The sequence below is a fragment of the Agelaius tricolor genome, unplaced genomic scaffold (assembly GCF_023055355.1).
Source record: "Agelaius tricolor isolate 1412-34295 unplaced genomic scaffold, bAgeTri1.0.p SCAF_3, whole genome shotgun sequence".
Lineage (NCBI taxonomy): Eukaryota > Metazoa > Chordata > Aves > Passeriformes > Icteridae > Agelaius > Agelaius tricolor.
The window spans coordinates 64,572,146-64,591,709 of record NW_027269263.1 but is presented as its reverse complement, the minus strand read 5'-3'; the positions used below and the strand labels follow the sequence as shown (position 1 = coordinate 64,591,709).

The 19,564-nt window shown below is 37.8% G+C and overlaps 1 protein-coding gene across 1 annotated transcript in view; it reads left to right on the top strand.

Moving 5' to 3' along the window:
- The window catches only part of CELF2 (CUGBP Elav-like family member 2), a 548,688-nt gene that overhangs the window by 97,113 nt on the left and 432,011 nt on the right, over positions 1-19,564 (top strand). The window lies entirely within an intron of this gene.

The following is a 19,564-nucleotide window of genomic DNA, read 5'->3' as shown; positions in this document are numbered from 1 at the left end:
ATGTTTGGGATTAATTTTGCTGGCAAATACTTGGTAATTTTGTCCAGTGGATAAATATTATTTCTTCTAGTTTGGGTTTTTTAATGAATTACAGACTGAGGGTGATTACTTGCTGGAGCTGATTCTGTTTCAAGTTTTTTGCTAAAGTAGCACTTATTATTGGGTTTGTTGTGAAAAGAGGTGTGGCAGGCCTTGTTCCTCAATTTCCTGCACTTGAATAAATCCTACCTCCTTGAATCTGAGTATCAGCTCTTTACAGTCCAGTTGGAATAGGATAAGGATGAGATCACTTATAAATATGAAAAAACATCTTCCCTTACTAGCATTGCATCCAACTCAAGTTTGAGAGCTATCAAAAAGACTTCATTTTAAATGTGTCCTATTAAAGATATTAGCAGAAAGGTAGAAAAAACCACAAGCACCATGAACAGTTAATCTTTAGCCTTGAAGAAGGGAAGGGAATCATGAGTCTTTAGCTCTTCCTGCAATCCCTGTAGGTACCCACATTATGAAGATTACATTGTTTTCCTGAGCTCTTATAATTTCTATGAAACCAGTCCTTCTACTCCTGTTTGTGTTGCAAACTTCAGTTTTACTTAATGCTTTAATAACAAAAACTTCTGGTGGTGGTGTTTCTGGAGAAATAAAACCAATCCTCCTAAATGTGTGAATGGGTTTTATTACAAAAGTATTAACCCATTCCACCTGTGTTTACTGCTTCCTGATTTTATTTTCCAGCATTAATCACATGGATGGTAATATCTCTTGGTGAATGGTAACCTATCTGTAAGCACAGCATATAGTGATTTTTTTTTTGCTTCCAGATATTTCCCCTTATTAATTTTCTTTCAGAGATTATGGTGCCAAATCCCTCTTGTCTCTCCTGTCTGTATATGAAATCATCTCAAGCTGCCTTCTCTCCCTTACACAAATTGAACCTTAGTACTGATCCAGTAAAATAATTTCACAGTTTCAACATCCTACTTTACTTATGAATATTTGCCTAATTCTGTATCACTTCTCATCTCCTCTATTCACAGTTTTCTAATAAGGACTTTTGATTTCCTCTTGAGAGTTCCTACCTTGCAAGAAAGTCCTTTCCAAGATCATTACCTTTCAGGCCTTGTGATTTCTCTTGGAGTACCCACTCCTGTCCTGTGACTATCCAATTTACCAGTGGAGATTATTTTTATATAGATTAGAGCCTTTCTGCCTTTTAAAAGTCCTTAAAATGTCAGAGAACCACTCTGCCAGAGAACACACAAATGTAGTTACAACTCAATGGCAAGTGTTAATAAACATGACCAAATCTAACTTGGCCTGCCTGCTCCCTCTCACTCTATAGGTATTCAGTTAAGAACAAAAGCTGAAGATTTAAGAGTCATCTAGGTTAGTGGAAAGGTGGTCACAGACAAGACAGTCATCACATGTTTTATTTGTACATCATATTTTCATTTCTCATGGGGTCTGTTGACAGAAAAAGACTTTTGCCTTCCCATGTCTCCATCAGAACATCCAGGTGCTTCATACTCCAGTCAAATGTGACATAATTTAGTAATTGCTGTAATGTGGGCTTCTATTTGGATATTATTTTCTTCCTGGCCAGATGTAGGCCAGGTTTTGGTGCTGCTGCAGAGCAAAAGATTTAGCACACAGGCAGGTTGAGCTTTAAGATTCAGCTGTCTTTGGATGTGCAATGAAGGGATAGAGTTCAAATTGAATCTCTCCCATGGAAACACCAAGGCTGATGTGTTCCTAGTTTATCCTGAATAAGTTGGAGACACAAGGGCTGAAAGACACCTGAATGCAGGACCCAGGGTGGTGGGAGAGCAAGAGCCATTCTGAGGAGAAGAAGTGATGGAGGCAGATTGTAACAGGAACCAGCAGTGATTTCAAACAATTATTGTATCAAAACTGCTCCCCCCTGAGAGGGGCCTGGGGACCAGGGGGCTCTCTGAGGAGTGATGGTGAATGATCTAGCCAGGAGAAAATGAAGACTTCAAGGCTTGCCTGTATTTCATTAGAAAGTTAAGTAAAATCAGCTCATTTCTGGGAAATTGTTCTGCTTTGATGAACCAGCATTTTCTGTAGGAAGACAAATATTCTGTTGATTATTTTGACCGTCCTAGTTTTTATATCTTGTGCTATTTCTCTCTGCTCCTTGACTTGCAGGAATTGTCATTTTTAGTTACATTTGCACATTGCCCCAACACTGGCTGGAGGCCATAGATTACAGCATGATTAGCCATAGAAATTGAGAGATTTAGGATGGTTTTTATTTCCTATCTAATTAATGCTGCCCCCTGACTAATGCTGCCAGAAATTGATACTGTCACATGACTGATCAAGCCTCAAAAAATTAACCATAATACAACATTTCAAATGTTTCAATATATTTTTGGTACTGCTGGCATAGAAATATACCACAGCAAAACACTAAATTGCTAAGTGTGGATAGTTTATACCCAAGCAAAGTACAATCACAAGTGATGACACTGTTCTCCTCTCTCTTTTGTGGCAAAGCTGATTTAAATTTAAGTTTAGTTCACACTTTTTAATTTATTTCTCCTTTTAATTTCCTCTTTTCATATAGGGAAAATTATGATCTTATGAAGCTGGCATTAAATGATCAAACAATTTTGAACAACCTAATGAAAATCTTAAGCAAAAGTCATTGTGAATTAGGTATTTGCTAAACTGACAACACAAGCCTTTGTAAACCTGATATTGTTCTTATGTAAACTCATGAATGGAGACTTTCTCAAATAAATTACTTAATAACATCAGAGTCATTGGCTGAGTAAATATATCCCAGGGGCGCATACTAAGATTCCTGAATTTAAATGTTGAATAGAACTTCATATTTGTCACCTTTACTAACGAGTTTTTCCTTATGAAATCATTATTAGCATGAAAAAGTTAAATTTTGTATCTAATTTCTTGAATTAATGCTGTTTGAAGACCCTAAGGGTTTGAAAGTTCTTTCACTGGAATTCATCATTTACATAATTTTCATAGCCCCAACACTTTGCTCTCTGCTATGAATGCACATTGTGGGGTTTTTATGCATTAAAGCAGCAACTTCTATTTTTCTCCACACAAAACAATTAAGAGAAGAATAACAGGTAATAAACATTTTTAATCTTTAATATTACATTAACAGTGAAGTGCCATATTTCATGCTTTCACAGCCACATTGCATGCTGAATGATGCATTTCTGGTCCCTCACTATGAAGATATTTGATTAGAAAAGAAAAACAATTGAGTTATTTGAGATCAGTGGAGCTTTCCATCATTTCCTGCTTGAGAAACTTGCGAGTGCACAGCAGCATGGCCAGATTTTTAAGCAGACTAGACCATATTTTCTCAACTCTACATCATCATAGTTCAGCCATGATCTATGAATGTTTACTTGATTTTTTTTTTTGTTGCTAATATAGCTTATTATATGGGATATTTATTCTCTTTTAAGCTGAAACCAGTGCTGCACAGTTTCTGACCAAAATCTCCCTTGATGTTAACCTCTCCTCTGCCTACTGTTATTAATAATAAATTTTATTACTGCTGGTCTTTTGTACTTGGGGTCATGGACATAGGGTAGAAGTAAGAGATATGGGTAGGATGGACCCAAAGTGGAAAACCAAATTAGCAGCAAAGAGAGATTTAATATCTGCATCCTTTGGGCTCAGCATTGCTGCAAAGGAAACATGACAGTCCAGACAGTGTTTTGTACAGAAAAGCTGAACTTATAACTGTGTCAGGGCTAAACTTCTTTGAAAACAGCCTACAAATAATCATTATGTGGTGGACAAATCTGTTCCCCAATTTAACAATGTGCATAAGATTTTTTATTGTTATTGTTGCCATTATTATTATTATTGTTGTTATTATTATTACTGTCTGTGCACAGAGAAAGCACTAATGTAAATAATGTATTCTAGTTTATGGGAAATTTTTGGTAAGGATTCAATGTAAGGTGAAGATTCCACTCTTAGGTATGCATTTCTCACCCCACTATGGGTATCTAAAAGGCCATTGTACCCACATAAGATGAACAGACTTTACCAAATGCTTCTCCCTTGGCTGGGATGGGAACACATTTAATGGAATTACTTCTATACTTTCAATATTTAAAGTCTAAATCTGAAGCCAAAATTTGATTCATTTGCCCATATATTCACATCTAGTACTATTTAGGAAGCCTAGTGTCATGTAGTCATATAATAAAAGAATTTATGCCACCTTCTTACAGCAGCCCCTGGAATTAGTGTCTACTATCCCAGCTCAAAATGAAGAAGCAGCTCCATGTAGTTTAAACTGAACATAATTTACCTTGCACTTCTAAATTCAATACAATGTGGTGAATACTGACTCTTTTTAAAGCCAGTTTATTGTGTGTCAGATATCCTCCAATCTTCTTCAAATTTTATGTAAAAACACGCTCTTGTTTTTCTATAGAAGTAACATCACACTTCTGTGTGTTTTCTCCAGTCACAAAACATATAGAAATATCTTCCGGGTGCATTATCTAGATTATTCCTGTTGTTTTCCAACAGCAATTTCTAGTGTCACATTATGTGTTAATCTTGCTTCTCTTCCTACCTAGGACAATACCAAAGGGTCTCAGGGATGGAAAATAAAGAGCAGTCTTGAATATATAATTAACTATTAAATCCAGATGTTACAATTTTTGCTGATCAGTGTTTGATGTAGGAAGGTCTTAAATCAAATACTGGAAGAGAATGAGCCAATGAAACCCTGTAAGCCTGTCTTTTGAACAGCAGCAGCTTCCCTTCAAACCTTGTCCAACATCTTCTCTCTTCTCAAATCACTCTGCTTGACAGAGTGGAGGAAGTCCAGTCTGTGTGATCAACTGTGCACAGTTTTAAATTTCCTACAAATCATGTTAGTGCTTTGAAAACATGTGGTACTGCAGGAATGAGCCATATCAAAGTTATTCATTCTGAACTCCAAATGAACAACCTCAGAACAGCTTGTTGGAAGCCCCTGGCACTTAGTTACAGTCAAATTCGATGATGGCTTGTAATGTGCATGTCAAAAGGAGGTCAGCCATTTGAGGCTGCTCACTACCAACCTTCCTTTTCCATGAGCCAAATCGCTGCCCAGATGCTCTTCAAGCCTCATTACCATAATGCCAATGTTATCCAGGTTCAAATGTGGGGTTTGCTGTTGCTCCAAACACACACTAAAGCCACTGAAAAACTCCATCAAGGACTGCTATGCTGCTCATGGGTGCCAAAATTCAGCTGGCTCTGAATTTTGAGGGATTTTGAGTCGCTTGCTCTGCCCTAGCTCACTGTGTTGTAAATTCTGGTTTGTGAGGTATCAGACATTAAATGAATCTAGATGTTTGGGCTTTTTTGGCAATTTCCAATAGCTAAACCCCCAAACCAGAACTTCTCAAAATTTCCCACTAATTTCTGTGGACTATGGATGCAGCTATTGGAAAACCAGCACCTGACATCCATTGCCCTACTAGGATTCACCAAGGTTGTCACCCTGTGATGATGTGCTCTTCAGGCATAATTGTTTGTCTCTGATTTGCAGTATCTCCTGGTAGTCCAGGCACCCTCCTTCTTTATCCATTCCAACAATAATGGGCACAAATTGAAAGAAAAGCACTCATGAAACTCAAATTAAAACATGCAATTCAAATATTTATCCCATAGCAAGGTTTGACTGATTATAAATCAAAAGTATTTGGACTGATTTTAGGATTTCATGAAAATATATTGCTGCTTTGTAAACCAAAGCCATGAAAAATATGACTAATGGTACCAAGACAACAGTAGCTAAGTAATCATATCTGTTTTTCTATTCTAGCTTGAATAACTCAGAGATGTGCTCCATTTCACTACAATTAGTGCACTGATTTTAGGTTTGTTGACCTAAGTTTCATCTATCTATCTATCCATCAGAAGATCTTGAAGGTGTACCAAACTTGAGTTTCATTGAATCATCCCACTATTTTCAGCTTTTTTAAATGTATTTATTAGATAGAATGAAAAAATATCTCATTTATTAAAATTTCTCTCAGGGTTCCGTTTTTCCTTTTTTCACACCCATACCTTGTTATGTTACTTCTACAAAACACACACTTCTCAGGAAATTTTACTCATTGGTATAGAATTGTGTCATAAGTTGGAGGAGAATATTCATGAACAGAAAACACTATTATTTTTTCTATGTTGTTTTCCTGTCATTTTGACCTTCTCTTCCTTAGTTTTTCACTTTCTTCTCCTTAGTTTTTGATTATCCTTTCCTTAGTTTGGGTACACAGTAAACTTCCTTATGTCATTTATTGTCACCATCATCATTTCTCTTGTGTGACACACATTTTGTCTTTCCTCTATTCAGAAAAGAGAAGATGGATGGTCAGGAAAGATTTCTTTTATTCTTATTCTGTTTTATTTTTAGGGTGCAAGTTCATATTTTTCCAGTGGTTTTCATTGATTTGAATTGCTGTAACAGGTACTTAGTGTAAAGTCTGAGCTTGTACAGTAATTAAAGTGAGAGAATCTCAAGCTATTTAACTTAATAAGGGGAAGTTAACCGACTTGATCAGAGTCTAATACTTGCAGAGGGAAGAATTTCTGATATTCATTGACTCTTTAATTTAGCAGAAAAGTATATAACAAGATCCAGGCAATGGAGATGAAGCTTGACAAATTCAGAGGTAGAAATAAGATACTCAGAGTGTAATTAACCGTCACATCTTCCCTACAGATGTGTTAGACTCTTTGCTGCCTGCAGTTTTGAAGTCTTAAAAGTATTCTGACAAAATCTCAGTATTCAAATTCAATTTACTGCCTGGTTGTGATGATGATAGGCTGAGATTCCTGATGTATATTGTGCATTAGTGCAGGAAAGTAGCTTTGCAAGCCTTATTGGGTTTCACCCATGTTTATAGCAGAATGCCCCATTGAAGTTCTGGTTTCTGGTGAAAATTATACAGGAGGAATAATAAATACTAGTTGTGAGTATTATTTTTTTTAAATAATCATTTAAAATATATAATAACCCCTAATATAAACCCATTATGCACTATGGAGACACAGGTGCCTTCTTCTTAACAGCCTGAGTTTGACAAAGCATGGTCCATACTCCAAGAGATTAAAATAAGACTATGAATGGGGATTTGATTTCCTGGTGGAAAAGCCCTATTGAAATCAGTCTTTACCCAAGAAAAAACACATGTTCACCCTACATGCTTTAGGAGTGGGATTCAGGTCTCCTGATTAGAAATCTAATTTGAGCCAATTGTCAAGTTATGCCAAAATATCCTTCACAGGGTCAACAGAAAAGGGCTTCCAGAGGCAGGTCCTGCATATAAAAGTTTAGGGTTTTTACCAAAGTTCTGGGCCAAAACCACTTTCTGAAACAGCCTGTTTCTCTTCTTTATCTGTGTAATGGTTCTGAGAGATTAAACCTCTAACTTCAGTAGCTACTTAGGATTTCAGGAAAACGCATAAGTAGACCTCTGACAACCTTCAAAAATTGCAACTTCCCATTTGCATTTTGCTCCCTAAATAATTGTGAGTGCTGTCTAGATGCAACACTTGACAGACCTTCTCTTTTTGTCTTTGAACTCACAGTCCTCTTAGGTAAGCTTTTTCTTTTAAAAAATTTTGGAGGGATTTGTCAGGCTAATTGTAGGCTTCTTGGGACAATTATCCTCAATTCACTTTACATTCAAAAAAAAAAAATTGTTTTCAGGGCATGATTCACATCCTGTAATGTACTGCTAGATAAGAACTGCATTCTAATAATGTCTTTTTCCCTGTAACCACTAAGTCAGGTTATGGAAATTAGTTAGGGTTTAGATATTGACACGGGAGACATCTGAAGTTAGATCGCATGTTCTTCCAAAGGTTGTGATGCCAAACTTCATCTGGTCAAATTAAAAAGGGTTGAATAGATCCACATGTAAATCAATATATCTTGGAATAACAGTAAATGAGTTTTTTACAGCATTGCATGCATCATTCATTGACTATTTTAATACAGGAGAGAAATCCTGTGTTACACAATGGAAAAAATAATGGAAATAAATTTTAAACACACTGCAGAGAATTTTTCTTCTGAATAAATCTTTAATATGAAATTGGCATATCATATGTGAGGTTCCATCAGTGTTTCTGGGACTCAGAACAGGGTTATGATGCTTTGGAGTGTACACATGACATTTGGTTACTTATAAGTGATTGAATGTTAGGAAACTACATCACATCCCTCTTTTTGAAAATCTTCTCCTAGAGCTCATATCCTGGAAAAGTCCTGGGTCATGGGTATAAGGACAAAGAGATGAGGAGAAAGGGAAAAGACATTACCCATAAGGTCATAAGGCTTCTTTTCATTTTGGGAGAATAGGTTTTTAAAGTCAGGAGAAGATTTGGAAGAGAATATCAAAGCTTTGAAGGTAGAGATTTCTTTTTCAAAAGGGATTTGGAGTGGAGGAAAATGGAAGTATTGAAGAGTGCCAGGTGTAAAGGCACAGGCATTGGGACTATCCTGATATGACCAAGAGAAAGAGAAGGATGGTAGAAGAGGAAAAGGAAACATAAGTCCTGGGACAAGGTTGGTCCTTTACATTAAGAGACATTAAAATGAAAATGAGCTTATCCCTTGGTAATCTCAGACATCAGAGATAAGGGAAGAAGTCTGGAGAAAGGAAGATTTCCCCTTGGTCATGAAGGGTTGGGTTAGAGGACAGCTAGACAGATTTAACACCCACAAATCCATGGCCCTGGTGGGATGCACCCACAGGTGTGGAAGGAGCTGGCAGAGGTTGTTGCTGAGCCACTTGCAAACATCAGTGAAAGTCATGGCAAACACAAGAGGTGGCTGGTGCCTGGAGAAAGGCCAATGCTACTCCCATCTTCAAAAAGTGCAAGGAGGACCCAGGAAACAACCATCCAGTCAGCCTCACCTCCATCCCTGGAAAGGTGATAGAACATCTCGTTCTGGAGGTCATCACCAAGCGTGCAGAAGAAAAGAAGGTTCATCAGGAGTAGTCAGCATGGGTTCACCAAGGGGAAATCATGCTTGACCCATCAGACAGTCTTCTCTGATGGCGTGGCAGGGTGGGCCAATGGAGGGCAGTGCATGTTGTCTGCCTCAACTTTAGCAAGATTTTGGACACTGTCTGCCATAAAATCCTCGTAGGTAAGCTCAGGAATTGAGGGTGGGATGATGAATGGACAGTGAGGCTGAATGGCAGAGCTCAGAGGGTTGTGACCAGCAGAGCAGAATCCAGCTGGAGGCCTGCTGTCAGTGGCATTCCCCAGGGATCAATACTTATTTAGCTTCTATTTTCCAGTCTTATTTCACTTGTTTACCTATGGCCTGGATGAAGGGATAGAACACACCCTCAGCAAGTTTGCTGGTGACATGAAATGGGGGGGAATGGCTTGATACACCTGAAGGCTGTGCTGCCATTCAGCAGGACCTTGATTGGAGGTTGGAGGATTGGGTGTAGAGAAACCTCATGATGTTCTGCAAGGGCAAGTGTAGTGTCATGCACCTGGAGAGGAATAACCCAAGTACCAGGATAGGTTGGGGGCTAATGTGGCAGAGAGCAGCTCTGCAGAAAAGACCTGGGAGTCTTGGTGGGTGACAAGCTGACCATGATCTGGCAGGTGAGGGTGGTATCATGTCTGTGATGACTATTGGGATCCACACCTCATCAGCATCTGTAGAGAGCTCTTTCCCACTGAGAACCTGTTAATCAAGCAGATATGATTGCATCAAAAGTATGACTGGCTCATCTTAATGCAACTTTAATGCCTTTCATTCCTTCTGCCTTGGAAGCAGTGAATTTAGTTCAACTCTGTGCTTCTGAATGGTTTATCAGGAGTAAGTGGCTTTGAATTTTAGTCTTGATACAGTTTCAGAGCAAAAGCTTCCTAAGGGTTGGCTCTCGTAAGTAAACACAGCAGGAAATCCAGCTGTGAGTTGCTCTGTAGGCTTGGCTGTTTGTTGAGAATATCTTTTGAAGTTCTCAGATTCATACCCTATCACACTAAAAAGCAACACCAGGTAGCATCTCCTGGCAATGTTCATGTACTTGCTAATAAGGACTCCTCAAACCTATCAAGTTGCTACATAGAATTCTCAAGTGGTGGAACTGTCATAAAGTAACTATTTACATTTTATTTCCAACGTGCCTTAAAATTTCACACTGCTCAGGTAGGATTTCATTTTTAACCCATACAACAGCACTTTTACCCAAAGCAGAAACAGAAAAAAAAAATTTCCTATTGTGAATCTTGTCACAACAATTTGCTGTTGGCCCATTTCTAGGTTTTATTTTCTTAGAATGCATCAGAGCTACCAGTCTGGGACATTTGAAAATGTAATTGAGCTTGATAGCAAGCGATACAGTTAATTCTGTTGGTAAATGTTGTGCAGTGCTAATTGCTAGTTCTAAATTTAACAATTAGTTTAGAAAATCTGAAGTGCAATTTATAATGGGATATAAGCTGCAGGCTTCAGCTTGTACCAGCTTTTTTATTATTATTACTTATACGCATTTAGGAGGATGCAGCAGAAAAAATTTAACCAAGAATCAAGATGCATGCCTAATTTAACTTCAACCAAATTTGACTATATATCTAGTAAATTTTCTATGGCTGCAAAACATGTTCTAACAAATTATGCTTGTATCAAGTATCCTGCTTTCTACAGTTTGTAATTATACATTAACTGATATTGTCATCCTAAACTTCATTAAATTCTTTAAAATTGTCATTGATGTTGTCTGTCATTGGAGTAGATTTGTACAGGTCTATGTTCTCCCTTCTTTTAAAGAGAAATGTTGCCATATTTCAGCATATGGGATTTTGAAACCTGGAACGACTCATGCAGATTCTGCTTTGGACATTCTGGAATGCAAATGTCTTTGGGATAATAAAACATTAGAAGGAAGGAATTAAACCTGAGATGATAAAATTAAATCATATTTTCCTCACATTAAAGATTTTGTGTTGCAGAATCACTGGATAGTTGAAGTTGAAAGAGACCTGGACACCTCTTAGTTGACTTGGAATTGTTCAAGTCCAGGTTAGATGGGGCTCTGAGCAACCTGGTCTAGTGGAAGTTGTCTCTGCCCATGGCAGAGAGGTTGGAACAAAAATAACCTTCAAGGCCCCTTCCATCCAAAAACATGCTATGATTCTATTCTATTAAATCCCCTGCTCAAAACAGAGTCAGTTATTGTAGATGGTCCAAGATTATGCCCAGAAATGTTTTTGACTCCACAACCTTTCTGGGCAGCCTCTTCCATTTTCATGACACTCACAGTAAAAGAGTTTAAATGGAATCTCCTATACTTCAATATGGGTCTGTGGCTTCTTGTTCAGTCACCTGATCCTTCTTTTCTCCTGGCTGGATAACCTCAGCTCTCTCAGCCTCTCTCTGTTCAGGAGATGTTCCAATTCCTTAAGCATCTCAATGGCCTTTTGCTGGACTTCCTCCGGTGTCAATGTCAATGTCTGTCTTGCTCTGGGAAGCACAGAGCTGTGCACAGCACTCCAGAGGTGTCCCCACTGCTGAGCAGAGGGGCAGGATCTCCTCTGTGGACCTGCTGGACACGTTCTGCCCACTGCAGCTGGGGAAACCAACAGCCTGGTTTGCCACCAGAGTGCACCATTGGCTCATGGTCAGCTTGGTGGTCCACAGCACCCACAGTTCCTTCTTTTCCAAGCTGTTTTCCAACTGTTTGGACCCCAGCATGTGTTGGTGTGTGGAATTGTTCCTCTCTGTGTGCATGGCTCTGTGTTTCCCTTCAGTGTCTTCATGAGGCCCAGGTTGTCCTACCTCTCCAGCCTGCTGAGGTTTTTCTGAATGGCACCACAACCAACTGGTGCATCCATCATTCCTCCCAGTTCTATAACACCTGTAAATTTGTCCAGTGTGCACTTTGTCTCATTAACCAGGCCATTAATTAAGCTGCTACACGTCACTGGTCTCAACATAAACCCTTGGGGTGCTTCACTTATCTTTTCTACTAATTCTACATTTATCCTGATTTCTGTCTCTTTCAAGTATCCAAATCTGCCCTTAGTCACCCCTTGCTGTTCAGATCTTTAGGTAGAGTAGTGTAGAGATACTTTGGTTTTGCCATTGGCAATACACATAACTGGATTTACCAATTGACATAACCCTAGAAAGATTCACTTTTGAGAAAGGCAAGATCCTTGTTTAGGATAAACCACCCTGTTTCATTAAGTGTGTCCTGCCAGACTTGCATTGGCTGAATATTTGGCTCCAAAAGCTCCTTTTGAAGTGAGTGAAGTCCTTATTGCCATCCCTGTGGAATGTGAAAAATTGCACTCCTGATGTAACTTTTTAGGTAGAACAGAGACAAGAATTTTCCTTACCAAAAGGGTATTATAGTTTTTTAAAGTATACAGTTTAAACTACTGTGCTCCAGCATGAGGAAAAATAATGATGAAAGAATGATCACACTGTAAATAATTTTCAGCCCACAGAAAGAGCATTTTTGCTCTCCCACACAAGTCCAAGGATAATAAAAAAACTCAAGACTGATAAGGATAGCTTGATTTTCTCCTGCACTTCCCCAGCCTAAATAGTGTAATTTTCCTGTCATATAAAAATACCAGAATGACAACAAGGCAATACTGTAGTTCTGCACCCTGCTTGGTATCGACCTTAGGTGTGAATTGCCAGTTCATTACTCTGAGGAGACAGTTACCTGTCTTCTCTTCCACTTAACCTTTCTTTACATAGAACAATTCAGGTACCTTGTGCCTCTACCAGTCCTCCATCACCGACCTCCTGCCATGCAGGGCACAACAAAAACTCGAGTGACTTTAATGACTCTTGCCCCAGGTGCTCAGGGGTTGGGCTGTGCTGGAGTGAGATGTGCATCACACAACCACGATGGACACAGCAAAAGGGGGAAAGAGGGAGGATATTTCACCTTGCCTTCATCCCTAGGATGTGTTTAGTGGATTGAACACTTTTTAAACCGACACACAGTGCCCTGTCCAAGCCTGTGCACTTTTTTTTCCCTTTCAGTGGCAGGTTCACAATCTGACATTCATCTTTCTGAGTGAGAAGGAAATAGGTTAAATGGAGTAAAAATGTTACTCTGCTAAAGATGGCTTGCATCCACTACACCACCTGTTTTGTGGCAGTCTTGTGCAGGATTGCTGTGGCATTCACCAATCTGGAAATAACACACATCTTTTGTGGTTTTTCTGTGACACCTTGCAAGACCTCTTTGCCAAAAGCCAGGAGAATTAAATGAGCTTAAAAGCAATAAACTATATACTTTACCCTATCATCATTGAAATGAACAAGATTATACTTCCAGCCACTTTCAGAGATTAAGGTTAGTTCCAAGCATTATGTGTGACTTTTAGTGTTCTCTTCATACTGTAGCAAAGGAACAATAAATTGTTACTACAGTCCATAAAATCATTGTAAATATAATACATCTCTGTTGATACAAATCAACTTTGTTAGGATTTTCTATAACAAAGATGAGCCTTTAAATTATGAGCAGTATTTCACTCTTTTATTGGTTGAACTAGAGATTTTTATCTTGCATTTGTGAAGAGACAGTTAAGACATAACTTCCAGGGTTCTCATCAAATGGATTTAGAAGATTCCATATCAAAAAAGCAAGAGAGGCAAAGGGTCACTAGAATTCATCTGATAATTGTAAAAATTACAGAGATAGCTTGGGTATTGGTAAATTTCACCACTGAGCATTGCAAACATCATCATTTTATCTACTTTAAGTGCCCAGCAAGGATTTTAATAGTCAGCATTTAGATGAAAGAACACAAAATATTTTGATGATATTAGATACAAACCAGGTAGGAGGCAAGGAGTTAAGGTGAATACAGGGAGCTTCTGAGCAGCTTTTCTGCAAAAGAAAATACAAAAAATATTTTTCACATTTTACCCTTCAAAACTAATGCAATATTAAAAAGATAACTTCAATAAAACCAGAAAGAACTCACAACTAATAATGCAGAGTTTGTCCAAGGCCTGGTATGAGTCCTGTCACTGCTAGTTGCAAAGCTCTTATGCCTCCATGTATTCTTATTGCTTTTTAAAGCAATCTGGACTTGAAAGCAATCCAAAGCTACATTGTTATGTTGTAAATTGATGTACATCAGCGTTAAACCAGTCATTAGTGTGAAGGGAACCAGAAGAAGACAGGGAGGACATAAATTATTCAGCACACAGGGCATCAGCATTCAGCATAATATTTTTCCATATGCTTCCCTTTTTAATATAAAAAATAAATGTGCACACACATACACACACACCCACAGTTACAGACATTTTCTATCAACCTTTCAATTCTGAGCCTCTCTGAGATAATATCACTCAGATTTAATCCAAATGCTTGTCCAATTGTTTTCATAACGACATTATGTTATCTTTTGTATTTGATGAGTAGAGGGACAAATATGCTAAGTCTGGTGTTGGCTAAGAGGTTCCCATGGTAAGGTTTTCAAACCTCTCAGGTTTTGACCTGTTACTTTTGTTAAGAACATGATTTGTTTAGAATTTAATGTTATTCACAATTTTAGCCATCACATATTGTACTAAGATCAATAGACCCCATTTGTGTTCATACCTTTCATGGTTCTAATTAATTATCCTACATGTTGAAAAAATACTCAGCAACTTTACAGAGGAATTACGTCTGCAACTAGTCATAAGAGAAAGATGTCTTTAAAGGGATGTCTTATAACCCAAGAGTGTACCAGAGGAGGGAAAAAAAAAGGCTCTTCTCCATTAAAGAAATAGAAATCATCATTTTTTAAAATCCAATTTTCTTTTACAATTTTCCCTGTATTTAATGTACAAGCTGCACTGAGTGAAAACTTAATTTGAACCAGGCAATGTCATTTTCCAATTTATAATCAATAATAAAAAAATGTTATCATGTATTTCTGGTGCCACAATGGAACATTTATGAAGCTGTATCTGTCCACTCCCATTTGCATGAAATATTTGTGGTCCTGCCATGAGTCACAAACCTCAGGACTTAAATTTGAAACACATGCTTCCTAATAGCCTCTCTTTAATAATGTATCTGTGTTCCTAATCAATGTGAGTGAAATGTTTTCATAATTTAATAATAAAGTGGGTACATTCAGAATCTTGAACAGGTGAGGATAAATCATGTTTGCCTGTGAATAACAGCTTTTATCATTTACTCAGTGGGATCATAATGTATTCTTTCAATCTGCACCAAAGGTAGTAGCAGGAAGCTATTTTATAGATTTCTTGGTAATCTGAGCTGATGTTATACCTGTTACAGGACACTTCCAATAAAATAGAAACACAGCAGGATGAAAAAAGATACAAATGGTGTATTTATACCAGTCAATAAAAGCATGACTCTGTAGTAATAGGAAATTTGTTCATGAATTGTGAAGTACCAGTGGCTCAGTTGGTAAGGTATTAAAGTAATTTGTGTCCTGCCTTTGTAACTTTTTCTTAAAATTGTACCTTTAATTTGCTGTCTCATTTTCATTGACAATGAGAAAAAGTAAGCCAGGTATATTCACAGACCTTAGAATCAAAGCAGTTTAGTGGATTGAGTTTTTATTTTGTAGATGATTCCCTGTAACAAGAAGGAAGTCTAGCACACATGGACACATGAACTCATTTCCAATGGCTCAAATTCATTTTAAAACTTGTCTTTTAATGGTGCAAGATGTATTTTGTTTGAGATGCCAGGTCTGCTTAGCAACAACTCAGCACAGAATTGCTTCCAAAAATGTTAGCACTGTGAACTGTTCTCTGCAGCTAATGCATGTCAGCAAATGCTTTTCTCCTCTTTGCTGAAACTCTGCAGATTTTGGGGGTACTGCCATCAGGCACAGAGTTTGCTATTTGGGCTCAGTTTGCAGGACAGAGTCAGTAATTTGGAAATTGCAGATATGGAAGTTAATAGGGTGTGCCAGGCTCTGACCCTGGTCACACTGCTGAAATTCAGTCATTCCAGAATGAGTAAAAATTATTCTGCTTTATGGTTGCTCTCAGTAAGTTGTGATTCTCATCAAAATGAGTCTTGAATTACTTTTAAACCAGGAAACAAAAACTAAATACATTGAAGAGAAATAGGAGTAGCCGTACTGCATCAGAAGTGTAATTTCTATGTCTGGCTGGAGGAGATTTTTATAGCTTAGATATTCTCTAAATGTTGGTAAATAGAGTTGGTTTGGCACATTTGGGTGTCAAATTTAGTTTGACACCATTTAGGTGTCAAATTTGGTCAAATGGTTTAGGCACATTCTTTTAATTGTGTATTTTCTGAAGTATTTTAATGTCTAAAGGGATTTTTCTCTATTGCTTTTGTTTTGCCACATGTACATTTGTTAATTTTTTCCTGGATAGGAAATTCTGATTTTTATAAACATGTGCTTTTAAAGCCTACAACTCTATCCACATTCAGTCTGTAAGGGAATGTTCTTTCTACCTTCTATGGGAAAAAAGGAATCACGAGGGGTATAAATTTTGCATCTCATTTCCTCTTTAGTATATAAATCTTGTGCAAAGGAAATAGGGCCTCCATTATCTCTTAGAGATGAAACAGCTTCTAATATGGATAGTCTGCATTCCCTCTGTCATGTTCCTGGGGGATAGGTTAATAAATAATGAACTAAATGTCATATTTTGAAGTCTCTTAGTTCATGGTGATGCAGCTTTCTTACATGTTTATTAAATTTCAATCTTCATTAGACAAGGTTACTGGAGAAATTAGGTCCCTCTTGTATTGACTTAGTAATGCAGAGCTATAAAATAAATAAAAAGCAGATATATTTTTGCACTTTTTAATCATCTGTGGGTCTTCCCTTCATTCTGACTGTGCCAGATACACTTCCTAAGAGTGAATCATATTAAACATTTGTCAAATTTTGACACTGTCCGTTGTAAAGGTTAAAAAGGGAAAAGGTTTGAAATTACATGCTGGATTTTGAATTGATGATTTTGAGCAACTGACAAACAAATCTGACAAAACTCCTTATAAAAGCTCCTACTTAGCACAAAATGCCCAAGATCTTGAGACCTGTTTGGATCCCAGGCACAGAATACAGAAGCAAAGAAAGACTCCTTAATAAAAATTATGATCTTAAAATTAAAAGTTGCAGCTGGAAAAGGTGAGAAACAAATCCCCAGCTGAGAGGCCCCCATTTTGTTATAATTACAAACACACAACTCTAATAGCAGCAACATGTACAATCACACATGAGGAACCTGTTAAGCCAGTTAAGTACAATACATGTAGGAAATAGTGATAGTCAATTCTATAATTAAGAAATGGATTTTGGAAAGCCATAAATTTGAAATGGCGTCATAGTTGAGAAACTATTTCATAGAAAATAGAAAAAAAACTCTGAAAAAAAAAAGGAAAATAAAAATACTACACAAATGTAGTATTGTCAGTGGCAAGATACCTGTCTAGTTAAGTGGAATTTGAAATTTACTAAACTGCTTCCTCTGGTAATAGATGGAAAATCATTATTCTGTTGGGAAAAGGTGGAATTAATAGAGAAATTGTAAGGAAGGTCAGCTAAAAAGAGACATAGTGGGTAAAATAGAGAAAGAACTATGAACTTTTTCATAGTTCTCATCTCACTATGAGATGAAAAAAGTTAGAGAGGGATCCTGGTGTTATTGGGATGGTCGGATAAAAGTGTGGAAAAGGCTGTGAGGAGAATCATTTCTGCTATTCTTGCCACTTTGCATGGAGTTTAGGCCTCTCTAGGAAAAGAGAATGCAGCTCTGATCACTGCTGTGTGAGGAAGGTGCTCTCAGCCATGGGCAGGCACCAGCAGCTGTCAGGATGAGCACAGGAGAGAGCATTTCTTTGCAGATGGAAAATCATTATTCTGTTGAAAAAAGGTGGAATTAATATAGAAACTGTAAGGAAGGTCAGCTAAGTGAGTAAAATGGTGAAAGAACTATGGGATTGGAAAAAAGTTATAGAGGGAACCTGGTGTTATTGGGGTGGTCAGATAAAAGTGTGGAAAAGGTTGTGAGGAGAATTATTTCTGTTGTTATTGCAATTTTCCATGCGGTTTAGGCCTCTCTAGGAAAAGAGAATGCAGCTCTGATCACTGCTGTGTGAGGAAGGTGCTCTCAGCCATGGGCAGGCCCCAGCAGCTGTCAGGATGAGCACAGGAGAGAGCATTTCCTTGCAGAAGGACACAAAGAGAGTTTGGCTTGTTTAGCCTTGCAAAACACAGAAAGAGACAGGATGCGATTGCTCTCTATAAACTTATCAAGTGGGTAAACACCAGGGAGAAAAACTGCTTAAACTAAAGAACAATGTTGGTCCAAGAACAAATAGTTATAAATTGCCCATGAATAAATTTAGGCTGGAAATTAGATAAGTTTTCTAATCCTCTGGTGGGTGAGATTCTGAAACAGTCTTCCAGAAAGAATAATAAAGGAAATGGGGAATCTAGTAGGTTTTAAGAAGGGGTATTAAATAGTTTTTGAAAGGGATTATATGGTGTGGGTGCCTGTGATGAGCAGATTGGATTCAGTGGCCCAGTGGACTGTTTCCTATTTTATAAGCAGATATTCCAGTTAGACTGATTCCAATGCATTATATCCAACTCTTTACTCATGGGTGTCCTGTTCGAGTGGGTATTGATACAAACAGGTGAGTCCTCCCTGACAGCCCTAAACCAGAACCAATAATTTGCTTTTCTGGTGTATTTTATGTGAACCTGATGGTAAAAAGACACCGGAAAATGGAAACAAATGGAACATTTAAAACAGGTTGTTAGCTGGACAAAACAAATCACAAAGAGAACAAAAAGACACTTTATGCCCCCAAGAAAATGTGTGTTTTACAAACACAAATACTCAGCAGGGAAATATGAAGAAATAATGAGGCTCTTCGGTCAACATGCTGAGTAGCTGTGTTAGCATGTGGCAAGCTTTTTGTAAATATGTCAAAGGTGAAGTTTGAGGAGGAAAATGGGATGTTGGTATTTTCGTGAATTTGCTTTAAAGTTTGTATGGCAGTGAAAGTGGGAGAGCAGAAGAAGGTGGATGCAGGGTAGCAGAGAAAATGAAGGTGTGAAGAGAGGTGATAGGCAAGGCTGCAGGAGGTATGAAATTGAAGGGAATTGCACTGAATGTATGGGAATGCAGCAAGCAAGAAAAACAAAGTAGTACCAAAATGGTAACAAAGAGAAAGCAAAGTTTGAGATGCCATTTCAATTGGACACAAGCAAGCTAAAATTTCATGTCTCAGGGGAAAAAAACTGGTGGGCAAAAGCAGCCTAGAAAACCTTAGACGAACTTGGGTCTGAAAATCTGACTCTATCATTAAGATATTGCACATATTGGGAATTCAGTAATTCTAATAGGATCCTTAAATTGTCCATAAATGGACATTCCAGACAGTGTCAGATGCTCAATTACCTTCGACCTACAGTGAGCCACCAGCTCTTCAAACACTCATATGGGTGTTGTTAAAAATGCTCTCTATACAACCCAGGTCTAAAAGTTGTCTTTAGCAGAAGATAG